Consider the following 14890-nt stretch of genomic DNA (forward strand, 5'->3'; position numbering starts at 1 on the left):
CTGAAACAGGTACCCGAGACAATGGTTCCCCAGAAACTTACCAGGGTCCCTCAATCAGAAGAGCAGGAATGATGGAGAAGTTTTCCTCAACAATTATTTGCCCACTATGTCTGATCCTCAGCTCACATGATACAATGGTTAGTCTACTCCTATCAGTGTGTGCACCCTAGATTAATCTAGAACATGACCCAGAATCCTCTCTGCTTCCAGGGCAGATCTGAAGCGATCCCTTGGTGAATGAGTCAATGTGGTGTGTGAAAACAAGTACCTTAAGATTACTCAGTTACTCAACAAATTTACAGTTTGTTCCTAAACCTTTGCTCTTAGTATTTAGCTGTCTTAGTTAGCACTGGTGTGTGTGTGTGTGTGTGTGTGTGTGTATGTATGTGTGTGTGGGTGTGTAAGTGATTTATTTATTTATTTAAAATATTTCTTGGCCACCTTTCAGGGCAAAAGCCCTCCCAAGGCAGCTTACAACAATAAGATACATAAAAACAGTTAAAATTTTAAAAATGTTAAAAACAATAAAAGCCAACAATAAAGCCAACAATAAAGCCAACAATAAAGCCAACAATAAAACCAACAATGATGTTAACAGCAGCAACAGAAGCAGTCATATCAATAGAAGACTAAGGTAAAATAATATGTTTTCAAGGCCTTCTTAAAAGTCTGCAGTTCACTTCTCTTTACCCTCCTCCATTAGATATTTTGGTAGTTTGTATGAAAATTGCATATTTTCATACAAAGTGTGTATGAAGTCCCTAGGCAAGGTGTCCCTAGGCAAGAAACATGCAAAATTTCAGAAGTATGGGTTCAGGGGCTAGGGAGTTCTGATGAATCAAAGCAATTTATGACTTCTTTGTTTTCTGCTCAATTGGCACCAAAGTAACAGAAAATGCAATAGGACAGAGGTAGATGATGGATGTGGAGAATACAATGGCAGAGGCAGAAGGACTTGGACATCCAGCATTTTCTAAGCAAACATCGAAGACTAAATCCTCCCACCAAACCTCTTTGCATGTGCCTGCTCCTGGGAGAGAGCACCAGCAAAGAGCACCGAACACCCAGTCAGTCCTGCAATATATTGCTTCAACATCCTTCCCCAAAGCAGTGGGACTGGTGAAGCCATTCACTGTGACTGGAACCTAGAGTTGCCAGTTGTTGCCAGTCACAAAGCTATATCCCCTCTTATCCCTCCACTGGTGCTGTGCATAGATGAAGAGCTTGTGGAACAATGTATTCATTTTTGGAGACACGTTGTCTGTGTCTCTGTGTTTCTCCAAATCCTGAATCTTCAGGAGTGTTCAGATTTGGATTCTGTCCACTTTGGAGGAAACTTACTTGGATTTGGCTGTCTCCTGAATCTGTTTAAAGCAGCCTGATTCAGCCAAATCTGGAGCACATGCCCAGGAACTAGCCTGGCCTCCTGTTGCAGGGAGTTCCAAAGCCTGAGAGCAGCCCCTGAGAATGCCCTCTGTCATGTTCCTGCCAAATATGCCTCTGACGGTTGCAGGACAGTGTGAAGGGCCTCTCCTGAGAATCTTAAAACCTGGGCAGGCTCATCAGAGAGAATGCAGTCTTTCAAATAGCCTAGCCCCAAGTTGCAAAGGGCTTTATAGGTCATAACCTATATTAGAGTTTTTTTATTATATTAACTGGTATAAGTATTATTAATAAAATAAAAAAATATATAGCCAACTTCTTGAATTGTGCCCAGAAACAGCCAGACAGCCGGTGAAGCTATTGTAACAAGAGTCACATACTCCCTATAACTGGCCCCAGTCAACAGTCTGGCCAAAGCATTTTGGATCAGCTGGAGTTTCTGAACACTTTTCAAAGGCTGCCCCATGTAGAGCACTTTACAGTAGCCCAGAGAGGATGGAACTAAGACAGGTGTCACCATGGCCAGATCTAACACCTCCAAGAACAGGCACAGTTGCCACACTAGCCTCAGCTGCGTAAACACGCTCTTGGCCTTCGCTGAAAGCTGGGCTCAGGTTCAGGGCTGAATCCAGGAGTACACCCAAACTGCAAACCTGAGTTTTCAAGTGGAGTGTAACCCCATCCAACACAGGTTGAATCCCTATTCCCTAATTTGTTGTTTGATTAACCAGGAATACCTCTGTCTTGTTTGGATAAAGCTTTAATTTGTTTACCCACACCCAGTCCATTAACGCCATCAGACACTGATTTTGAACTGGAACAGCTTTCTTGGATTTAGATGGAAAGGAGAATTGGATTTGGAGGACATCAGCATACTGATGGCACCAAATCCCTAAACTCCAGACAACCTCTCTCACTGGTCTCATGTATACGTACATTAAATAGGATAGACCTGATTTGTATCTCATCACTATGCTACACCAGCCCTCTGCTCAAGTTTGTTTATATCTTCTTCAGGTTTGTTTGAATTTTTCTATCCTGCCCCATACCAATGGATCTCAGGACAGGATACAATCAATAACAACAATTCATCACCAACAACAACAACAACAACAACAGATCCAGAATCTAGTATATACAATCAGTAATCGTAAATCAGCACCAAGCTCTGGTCCATGAGATCCAAAAGCTTGGGTAGAGAGCCAGATCTTAACTTCATGCCGAAATGAAGTCAGCATTGGTGCCAGCTGGCACCCACTGTGGGGAGAGTATTCCATAACTGGGGTGCCACAGCCGAGAAGGCCCTCTCTCTCCTCTTCATATAATGTACAGCTCCCAATGGTGGGATAAAGAGGAGAGGCCCCTTGGCAGTTCTTAATACTCTAGGTGTATGCTGGGAGAAGAGCTGATATCTCTGCCCCTTGTCTGCTCTGGCCACCCTTTAGCTCTTTAATGCATAACTCTTGGCAGATCCCCTAAATAAAGCACCTACTTTCTCCCTGACCTTGTATTCCCTCCCAAACTGAGTGGTTGGCAGGACTGGCTGAAACTTCCTCCACGCATGTTGTTAGGTTTCCTAATACATCCCAGGAATCCTCCCCATTTCTCTTACACTCACCACTATTTTGAAGGGTGGCAAACAAAGGCAGAAGGCCTTTGAGAGCTAGAGATCATCAGCAATCCATGTGGTTGTAGTCAGCAATCCATCAGTCAGGTCAGAGCAGGTACCTGTCTCCACCCCAAAGCGAATCATAATATTCTATCTCAGGTCTAACGAGTGGCAAGTAGCATCGCATGACCAGGTTAGATTTCAATGAGCACAACCTAAAACAGTATATGATTTTGTACAGGCATCATAGTGCTACCTCATGTTCAGACAGTGAACCGCTGGTAGTTTTGTGGTGGCGAGGTGACAGGAGGCTCCTCCACCTGGCAGATTGGTCCAGATTAATTATTTGTTGGGTGATGGCGGCAGCTGCAATGCCGGCACACACATTGTTATAAATACAAGAACACTTCTTTTGAATGCCTGACATCATATTGACTGCTATACATTTTGATTCATGAACACTGCTTTTTCAAAATCTCACTCACCAATGTTGTACTGTCCAGGCCAGATGTGTTGAACCTCTTTCAGCCCAAGGGCTGAATCCCATTTCGGAGAAGCCACATTCAGGGGGCCACACTCCAGTGGTGGGTGGAGTCAAAGACAAAATGGGCAGAGCCAAAGGCAAAAAGGGCGGGGGCCAAATGCCCCAAATACCAGCGTGTTTTAGCTTACAGCTTACTGCCAGTCACCAAGCCTTAGGAGAGCATTTCAACCTTTTAGAATGGGGAAAGAACTGAAGCTGGGAAGCCACAAAATGATTGGTTAGTGGGGAAAGGGGGTGGAGCCAGGGGAAGGGGCATGGCTCTCTGGGGTATCCCAGAAGACCAGACTGGGACCCCAGGAGGGATGGATTTGGCCCGCAGCTGGTGGTTCTGCATCCCTGGTCTAGACAAGCCTTTTATATATATACTTTCTGAGGCTTAAGGGGTGAAATCTTACCAAGATTCATAGAAAGAACAGTGCTTTGCCAATGAGCTGCTAAGAGGCCATTCGCAAGATCTTCTCCACAACATCAGCTGACTACATCAGAGATGGGGTAAGAAAGCCTCACTGAAATGCACATGCCTATTAACCACAATCAGCACCACTAATGCATTTTCACAGCCACAGTCAAAGCCGCAAGTTAATCTCATAAATTGTTTCTTTTCCACTTAACATTCCACCTGCACCTGATTACTCAGAGTGCCACTCAGATGCTCTTGGCTTGGATGATGTATCATGACTAGTCATATGACTAGTGACTAGTAATTTAATGGCCATTTTCCAGTATAGGTCAGCTTCATCTGTTTGACAATGGTGAAATATATGCAACAGGATTCAGAAGAGGTGAGGATGTGTCCGACCACTGAGATCCAGGTGCTAAAGATCCTAATCATTAGAAAAAGCTGATTAATTTTTCATGTTTTGTTACAATTCTGTGTCCTGAATTTTCAAGAGGTATTAGAGGTGATTGGTTGCACTATACTAGAAATTAAAATGGATAGACTACAATTCAGACAAAGTTATGAGTAAACTGCACACTGCAGTGCACAACTGTGTTCTGAATTATAGGCATGTTCTATAATAATATTTCTGACTTCATGGAAGGCTTTTTGAAAGGATTGTTATTCAGTCATAGAAGGAGAGAGGAGGTACACAGTCTATATAAAAAGATAATTATTTGGGTGCTTGCAACCCACCAATCCCTCTATACATTCCAGTGGGCTCTTACACATCTCTCATGCAAAAATCATTGACACTTCTTAGTCTTTGCTCCTTCCATCACGAAGTGACACCCATCCCCATGCCCGCATTTTCAGCTAAATCTAAATTATTATAACCTATATCTATTTCTTAACCAATAGCTCAGGTGTGGTTTTATTTGTGGAGCTCATCTTCTAACACAACTATTATAATGCACAAATTTATGAAAGGCATGCATGAGAAAATGGATGAAGTGTAAATACTGTGGGATGGCAGAAATGGCACTTAGGGTAACATTTCAGACTGCTGGGGGGGGCATTCGAAAGTGTGACACGACAGCTCCTTGGTCATTCATCTCTAGCAAGTTCATTAGCTCATGACATTGTGCCAATTTCCAGTGGACTGGTCAGCTACTTCTTAAAATCATTAAAGTAATTACTCAACCACTACACTTTGCACAAAGTGCTGGATGGAGCTTTTTGCCGTCTCATCTCTAGATGTACATCCAGGCAAGTGATGGTGAGAAAACAGTCAGGGCTGGTGCATGCATTGTATAGGATGTCATTTCCATAATATGTCAGTACAGAGGGCTTACAGTTAACAGTTAAACATCTGTTATCTTAGCCTTGGTTATATGAAATGATTCTTACACAGCCCACTGTCCCATAGTCCATTCATCCAAACAGCTGATTTTGGCATATGATTCTGGATACCTCCTCAGCCATTTGTATAAATGATGCTATGTTCTTAATGTCTCGAGATTGTTTATAACATTAAGGGATCAATCCTATGGCCACTAGACAGCGGCCAGATGGCCATAGGATATCTGGTTTTCTGGGAACTGACCTTGGAGCCCATGCTCCAAGATTGGTTCCTGGAGAACCGTACTCCCCCCACTTCCATTCTCCCTTGACAATAGCATGGAACAGCTCCGTTCTCCATGCTCGCAAGAGGAGTGTCGAGCGGCTGAAAAGGGGCATTCCGGGGGGTGTTGTGGGGTGGGTGGAAATGCCTGGACAACATATTCAATGTGTTGTACAGCAGCCTCCTCCCACACTCAGCCCTCCCACGGCTAGAGAGCCTCAGTTGGCTGTCTAGTCGAAAATGGAGGGCAGGGAAAGCATGGAGAGAACGATCCCCGCCGTGCTTCTCCTGCTCTGCAATGGATAGGCAGTTGCCTCCAAGTTCAGAGGTGGCCACCTATCTGCATTGGATTGCACCCTTAATTGCTTATTTGGGTCTCTATAGCCCTATGTGGGCATTCCAAACCTAAATAGAGCAAACATGTGAGGAGAGGGAGCACTCCAGCCCAGCCCTTCCATTGTAGCATTTGTTGCCCTCAGCGCATGGAAGGCAACTGTCTGACAGTCAGTCTCTCCACACAAGCCAGAGTGCTGGAAAATCAGTGTTCTGGCTCTCATGCAGAGCCTCCAAGGATACAGGAGGCGCTCCTCTTCAGACATGCACTTGCTCTGTTCAGGTTTAGAATGGCTTATAGTAATTTAGATTTCACAGAACAGTTTTCATGTTGGGCACTGGCAGCCTGAATAACAAACCAGTTAAGCCAGAAGTATTTGGTCTAAAGTTGACTTGAAACTAATCGGACTAGTTTGGTTTAAGCCCAAGCCCTCCCAGTAGGCCATGGAGGGCATTCTCAGTATAGACCTAGCTTCACTGGAGTCCATGAGAAACCTTCCTTGACTTTGATGGAGCTGGAATTGCGACATTCATGTCTAATCTTCCACCCCCATCTGTCAAAGTTGTGATCTGTGTGCATGAGTGTGAAGGAAGAGATAGAGTCTCCTATGAATGAGATATGGAAATTGCCATGAGGAAGTGAAACTCTCATCTCTTTGAGAGAACCTTAGTTGAGCCTTTGCTAGCTTCTTATCATTTGGTACACTTGTTTCCCAACACTGATAGAAAATCTAATGGGCAAATGTTGCTTCTGTTACCGGCTTAAGAGTTAACAGTACTTTATGAAATCCTCATTCTCTACTTATATGCATGAAAATGTTAATCCAGAGATAGACATCCAAAAGGCCCAGTAGGGTAATACTTTTACTTTTAGGTGGCAGGGCCAACTAAAATGACAAAAAAATCCTGAATTCATCCTAATAAAGATATTGCCATACCATGGCAATCTAGAGCAGGGGTAGGCAGAAGGTAGATCTCTAGATGTTTTAGACTTTGAAGCCAGCATGGCCAAGGGTAAAGAATGCTGGGACTTGAAGGCCAAGACACCTGGAGATCTACTTTCTGCCCACCCCTAGTACAGAGGATAATGTGTATTGTCCTGGGACTTGCACAAGCCCAGTGGGAGTTTAAAGTTATTTTCTTCTAACATAAAGCCTCTACCCCACACAACAAACTTTTTGGGATACACTCCTGAGGTTTAAAAGCAGTATGGATCATGCAGAATGTGGAGAGTCACTCTTAAAAAACCCTCAAATCCAAGCTGCACTGGATGTGTGAAATTAGCTGAACAGTTCTCTGAACTGTGGCTGTTCTCTTTAATGGAGTTTCTCCTTATTTGTACTTTAAAAAGGAAGGGAAGAACTAAGATGCTTGCTTAAATATGATGCAGAGAACAGTCCTGTGAACAGGTCTGACATGCATTAAGCACCTGGAAAGCCTGATTTTAGATCCTCTATATGAATCTTGCCAAAAGGTGGTCTCAAAAACTCTTCAGGGAGAAGAAAAAGAAATGGCCAGCTGAATTGGCTTTAGGCCCATATATTATAAGTAAGATAGGGCTGAACATGAAAACATTGAAAATACCCCCCTTAGTTTCCATTGGCCTTGCTTCAGTGAAATATGTTTTAAGACAGGGGTATAAATTAGCATCAGTCCAAGTAAGTTTTGCTTAATTAGGTTGTAGATGCACTTTGCAACTAAAATATGACCATTTTTGAAGCAGTAATCTAAATCTTAATTGCTTTCTATATTTAATACATATCAGTTAGCAAACTCAATAGCCTATTCAAGGCACAAACATTCAAACAGCGCTTAATCTTGAAGAAAAGGATCAAAGGTTAAGAAGGGATGTTAATGCAAATGAATTAACCAAATTTGGCACAGAATGGTTATTTGTCCAGTTTCATCAGTCAAAATGAAAATTTAAAAAAGTGGCAGAGTGGATTACTGAGAAATCACCACATTTACTTAAATACATAATGCTACAACAATTCTGTTTTGTCTTTTCCTTTGCTACAGTGAACGTAGTCTGGCATTATATAGAGAGGGCAGTTTTACATTTTATGAGTTGTTTTCTCAGCTGACACTATTTTGTTTAAAACATGAGTGAAAAGGATTTCAGAACACAGCCTTCGAAATAAAAGTCAGAATCACAAAATGGAACCTCAACAAAGCAGGACAAAACCAAGTTAACTCCTCTTGTGGCTTTATGCATTAAACAAATCACTCACCACAGTTTCAACTTTGTCTGGAATCTATCAAAAGGACCATTTGAGATTCAGAATTTTTACCTATTGATCAAGAAGAACTATATGCATTCATTGAAATTTAAATCAAAACTGAAGTATTTCATAACACACTTAGATCTCTTAAAGTAATTATTAGCATATATTTATTTCTAAGAATAATGATTTATTATATATTTTAATAATTATTAATTTATCAGGAATTTACCTGTGCAATGACTACACTGTAAAGGAAACAGTTCTTTTACCATATTCATTTGGCTAGAACCTGATGCCAAGTTCACACTGCTCAGTGTCACAAACATTGGTTGTAATCCTTAGCACATACACGCACCTGCATTCATATGCAAACAACTGAATATATTTCTAAGAGCAAATGTGTTAGGATGGGGGTGCCAGAATTACAGACCATTCCCTATTGATGCAGGAAGCAAAAGGTCTTACTAATTTAAGTCGGGTCAATATCTTCTGGAAATATCTTTACAGTTACAGCAGGAAAACCAACATTGTGGGTTTCCCCAAAAGCAAATAATTTGAATTGTTAATGTTAACAAATCTTTCCTAATAGTCCAGTTGGTAATAAAGACAGAGCTGGTTTTCTCTAGCAGTTCTGTTAATGGTAAGCGGTTCATCAGACAATTTCCATTAATGTATAGCAACAGAGAAACATCCATTATCAAACCCATCCCTTTTGAATGGAAAGACAAATAAACTTTTACCAAAGATGTCAGCCATGGCTCTGTTTTTCATCATCAGGTACATGGCCCAGGATAGGGGAGATGACATGCTGAACTGTCCATGATTCATGGTCAAATTCAATAGATAGAACCACAACCAAGCAGAGTAGCCAGACTCAGCAAACAGCCAGCAGAAACTAAATAAGAGCAGGGCAGCTCTCTATCTTTTCCTCTTCCCTCTTGTGCTACCCTAGAGATCTTTATTTAAATTGAAAAATGACATGCAGTCATGCTTAGTGTGTTGTTTTTCACTAACCAAACTCACAGGAGACTTCACTTCTTTTTTTGCCCTCAGGCATTTATAGACCAGTAATTTTTATTTAGCTACTCAAATGATTTTTCCCATTGCCCAATTAGAGTGGAAAGAGTTGACGGTGAGACTTTCCACTTTGGCTGGTAAAAAGAATAAGGACAAACACTTTGGATAATGTGCTGTTAATTTCTTCAGGAAAACAACATCTTATGCTGATAGAAAGTGGAGATTGCCATTTTTTTCAGTAGTACTTTCATAATCACTTCAGCTCTATAACTCAAGACTGGATGCATATCTGAATGCTATACTTTAGGTTGAACAGGACCACCTCATATAGAAACTTGATTGTGAATTTTTGAGACCAATGTAACTCAAGAGGTAAAATGAAGTTTCATTATAGCTTCTTCTTTTCTTGAAATCTAGGAGGTTGTGATCATTCATATAATTCCACACATTAAGTCTCACTGAAACTGATGTGTAAAACTGCATCGTAACAGATGGATCCACAAAGCAAATGCGAGGGACTATAAAGACAGCCTAGCTCTGCTAGCCTCCACACTAGACTACTGCAATGTGTTATGCTGGGTCTCCCATTGAAGACTTTTTGGAAATTTCAATTATTCCAAAATATTGCTGCTAGGTTCCTGCTGCTAGGTTGCAAGGTAGCTGCTGAAGGAGTAGTCAAACTGAAGGTAGCATACAAATATTCTTACTGAAGTAGTCAAATAAATAAATATCTCTCTGTAAGCACAATGGACTATGCCCCTAAGTAAATAGTTTAGTAATACAGTTTTTGACTGCTTTCAGCTACCACATGGGCACAACAAGTACATAGAGAAGATCCACCAAATCTAGCCAATGAAATAGATAGCAAGGATTATGAAGACTTATAGTTTAGCTTAGAACTTCTTCTTCTTCTTCTTCTCCTTCTCCTTCTCCTTCTCTTGCATTGATATAGTGCATTGAACACAAAGGCTAACAACCAAATTCAGAACCCAATCCATAACTTTAAGGAAATGAAAATGAATTAAATTGAATTATTTTTGCTTAAATGAGTTGTGGATTGGGTTGTAATATAATAACTTCATTATAATAACTATAATTACTATAATAACTCTTGTTATAATAATAACAAGAAGATCTGAAGGGCTTATCCTAGGCTTCTGAAGGCCCAGTGGGATTTTAAAGTGTTTTTTTTTTAAATCCTCTCCCATTGAAAGGTAGACACCAATATCATATTAGAAACAGAAAATGCTTTCAAAATTCTTCTGTTTTAAAGGTGGTTTGGAGGGAAACTATGTATTTGTGTCTGTGTGGTGTTCTTCTAGAATCTTGTAGAATCACAAAGTACAAAGCTCCCTTTGTCCAGCCCCTTTTTAGGGGAGAGCACCTGCTTTGCATGTAGAAGGTCCCAAGTTCAATACCCAGCATCACTACTTTAAAAAAGATTGTTAATGGGGACTGGCCAATATGATCATATTATGCCAACGCTTTATGATCTGCACTGGCTGCCAGTCCATTTCTGGGCCAAATTCAAAGTGCTGGTATTAACTTACAAAACTCTAAATGGCTTAGGGCCAGGTTGCTTGAAGGATCATTTCCATATACACTTGCCTGAACCCTAGGATCATTTTCAGCAGTCTTTCTCCAGGAGACACCAACAAATTAAATGAGGTGGGTGGCTACTAAGAAGAGGGCCTTTTTTGTTGTGGCACCTTGGCTGTGGAACAAACTCCCCAGAGGAGCTCGCCTGCCACCTACATTGTGGCTCTTTTGGTGTCAGGTGAATACCTTCTTATTTTCCCAGGCATTTTGGTCATTCAGTTTCTGTTGTTTTAAATCTGTTACTATATTTTAAACCTTTGCACTGCTTCTAGGTTTTGTTTCTTATTTTATTTTATAGTGCAGTTTTAAACTTTTATGTTATATTTTATCATGTTGTATTTCATAATTTTAATTGTTGTGAACTGCTCAGAGAGCTTCAGCTATTGGGTGGTATAGAAATGTAATAAATTAATAAATGATCCAGTAGTAGATGATGGAAAAATAGTTTGATCTGCTATGAGGCAGATTCCAGGGTTCATATGAATGTTACCACACTGACTATGCAAAAAACAAACAACACCCCTGCTCCTTTTTTAAGACTGTGAAAAATAGACAATGCATTAAATGCGACTACTCATCTATTGCTGTCATTGTATGAGGTAAAGAAAGGCTCACATTATTTTGTCTGCTATGATTTTTTTTCTGTTTCTTGCCTGCATTAAGAAGAAAATAAAACATCTTTACAAGAAATATTCTTCACTTCCCCAGGAAAAATATGGAAGGAGAGGGAGAAGAAGGTGACATGCATGATACGACACATTTTTCGCTATCCTGGTAATTGTTGCACAATCTTATTTTGCAATGTTATTTAACTGTAACAGAAAAGGCCATTGAGGTCTTAGGCAAAAGTTTTTGCAACTATATGGCAAGATGTTTCCTGGGTTTTTCAGACAGTGTTTCAGCAAAGGTACAATACAACCCATCTGGTAAAGGGTAGATAAAGTCTTCCTCACTGTCATAGTCTTATCCTTTTGATATCTAGGCAGGCCATGCTCTTGAATGTAGGATTTGGAATTCAGAGATCTTATAAGATGCTTTCATGCTTTATCTTGGTTTCCCTATCACGGTCTTTCAGCTTCAAAAAATCAGAAGCATTGTGGATGCATATACTGTCACAAGAAAGTAAGGGCTTCTGAGAAAAAAAAAGTTTCCTTAAAAAAAAAAAGTTTAGACAATGTTTTGGATTAAATTGTTAAGAGTTGGGCATGGACACACAATGTATGTGTTCCTTTTATACTGGAACATGTTGGTGCAGAATCATTTTCTCTTTGAGAGGTAAGAGGAGAGTGATACTTGTAGTAACTTTTGCCAACCTACTGTCAGTGATTCCAACTTTTGTCTGATATAAACATTTATCTATCATAAGCAAATGTGGAAGTTCACTGTACTTTTATTTATGTTGTTTGATGGTCAGTCCAATAAACATTCAGGAATTTAAGGGTCAATCCCCAGCTCTTATAGAACTCCATGGAACAGAAGAGCTTATTTGTAACTTTATTTGGCACCTGAAAAAATTAATGGGAATGATAAAAATATCAATAAATTTGGACACTTTGACTCCAATCCTATACATACTTATCTGGAAGTAAGCCCCATTAAACTCAGTGGGACTTACTTCTGAGTAGACATTGTATAGGATTGCACTATTAGGTTGCAAAGCTGTGCTTGCTTGGGAGTAAGCCCCACTGAACATAAGCGAAGTTACTTCTTCATAAATCTGCATAGTATTAGGTTGAATGAGAGACCCAGGTTTTTTTCAGTTAACAAAACCAAATACGTTCCATATTCTGACACCCATTTTAATTCCCTTGGCTGATAAAATGTCATACAATTTTCAACTATCATACATACGATCAAGAAAAAATATGTTTTTTCATACAATGTATCAAAATCATCCTACTGGAATATGGGAAAAAACAGTACAAGATGAAAGTGACTGTTCTATGTTCACTAACACTAATTGTCACTCACAATGTATTTAACCTGGGCTAACCTAATACATTTTAGACTTAGTCAAGAAAGATTATCTGATGATATTATAAAGATATGGTTTGAGACCTTTTACAAAATATTTTAATTACTTATTTAGGTCTCTGTACTAAGGTAGGTTCCTACAGTAATTTAGTTTCCCCATAACAGTTTTCACATTGGACACTGGCAGCTTGAATTACAAACCAGAAATATTTGGTTTCTAAGTCTTGAAATTAACCGGACCGGTTTTGCTTAAACCGAAGTCTACCTGGAGACTTCACTGAAGTCTATCAGGGAAGTAATATTATCTGATAATTTGAATATAATATAAAGAATAATATAATATAAAATGTACAGATAATACTGGAAGTTTCCTTTTGTGTTGAGGATGTTTATAGTTTAAACATCCATTAGCTAAAGGGGTTTTACAGTTAGAAGACAAGGCAGTTAAAAATATGCACAGCAAAAAACCAGAGTTTTTTTATTTCACAAACAGCATTTTTAATTTCATTTGAAAAATGGGTTATCATCAAAAGTAGGTATCAACCCTCTAGAAAAACAAAGTAATCATTCATAAGAACGTAAGTGGAACCATGCTGGATCAGACTAAGGGTCCATCTAGTCCAGCATCCTGTTCACACAGTGGCCAACTAGCTGCCTACAGGAAATCCACAAGCAGGACATGAGTGCAGCAGCACCCTCCTGCCCATGTTCCCCAGCAACTGGGGTATATAGGCATACTGCCTCTGATACTGGAGGTAGCATATAGCCCTCAAGCCTAGTAGCCATTGACAGACTTCTCCTCCAGGAATCTGTCTAAGCCCCTTTTAAAACTATCCAAGTTGGTGGCCATCACTACATCTTGTGATAGTGAATTCCATAGTAATTCCAACTACGTGCTGTGTAAAGAAGTATTTCCTTTTATCTGTCCTGAATCTCCCACGAATCAGCTTCATGGGATGACCCCTTTGGGCTCTAGTATTGTGAGAGAGGGAGAAAAATGTCTCCCTATCCTCTTTCTCCACACCATGCATAATTTTGTACACCTCTATCATGTCTCCCCTTACTTGCCTTAATTCCCCCCACCCAGGGCAGGCATAGTTGTGCACGGGCTAAGGGCCCACATTCCAGCAGGGGCCCACTGACAAGAGTAAGAGTGAATTTGTTCCTTCTCTTCACTGTGCAAGTTTCTTGTTCACCCGCTAGACCAGGCAACAGTGGTGGTCATGAGAAAGAAGAGGATTAGATGGAATTCCACTCTGTGCTTTTTTGGGATAGAGTTCATATGTACAGGCTTCTAAAGGCAGTGGTTTAGTGAAACCAGGGCTCAGAAGGATGTAGCACTGTCACTTTTTGATTAGCAGGAATGCTGACATAATCTGCCACCCCCCTCAAAATTCCCTGTTCCCTCTGAGCTTAGCGGCAATCCTCACAGTAGCTGGCATGGGGTGGGGGGAGGGAATGAATCTTCTAAGCAATGATATATACTTGTGAGATATCCTTGTTGGAATGCAAAGTATTTTGGGGTGCTCAGTGTAGAAACTGGGCTCTCGAAGCACCCTTTGAAAGGCACACCTCTGGGCAGGGCTGGCGTACCCGAGGTCAATGCAGGGGTTGGGGCACACAGCAACTATACCAGGGACAACCTGACTTAAGGAAAAGAATTGGACTTTAAGCAGTCTCAAGGAATCCACTTTTTCCCTGATAAGCTCTGGGATGGCTGCTGGATGGCCACGCTGTCATCTGTCCCTAAAGTCCTCCAAATGCAGTCAGCTCAGAGTAAATTGCTGGTGGAGACAGCCCCCTGGTCAGCTTTGCTAGCAAACTTGTGATAGCCACTGAAAAGTGAAACTCAATGTCCAAGAGCTTCCTAGCCAAATCTTCCATCTGCTCATTGGTATCTTGAGAAAAACCACTTCCATCTGCCCTCAACTAAGATCTGTTATGATTGTATAGAGGCTAGCGATTATATGCCATTATTTTTATTTATGATTTATAGAGAGAGGCTTTAAGGTGCAAAGTACTTAAGGACTCTTCTCTTGTTTGGCTTTGTTGTAATCCTCTGAGGCATATCACTTTGTGGCTCCCAAGTGGGTCTGGTATACTCCTACCATGATTTAACACTGATGGAAATGTTCATGCTTCTGGTTATTTTTCCAGTTTATCCTAGTTATATTTGGGAAGGCTTTAAGAGGCTCAGCATGAC

The 14890-nt window shown here is 40.6% G+C and overlaps 1 protein-coding gene across 11 annotated transcripts in view; it reads right to left on the reverse strand.

The window, feature by feature from the left end:
- Window positions 1–14890, reverse strand: part of RUNX1 (RUNX family transcription factor 1) — a 243420-nt gene that overhangs the window by 130892 nt on the left and 97638 nt on the right. The gene's annotated exons all lie outside the window — the stretch shown is intronic.

This window comes from Heloderma suspectum, chromosome 3, assembly GCF_057233095.1.
Source record: "Heloderma suspectum isolate Gila_16-S chromosome 3, 16-S_ref, whole genome shotgun sequence".
In the NCBI taxonomy this organism is placed as follows: domain Eukaryota; kingdom Metazoa; phylum Chordata; class Lepidosauria; order Squamata; family Helodermatidae; genus Heloderma; species Heloderma suspectum.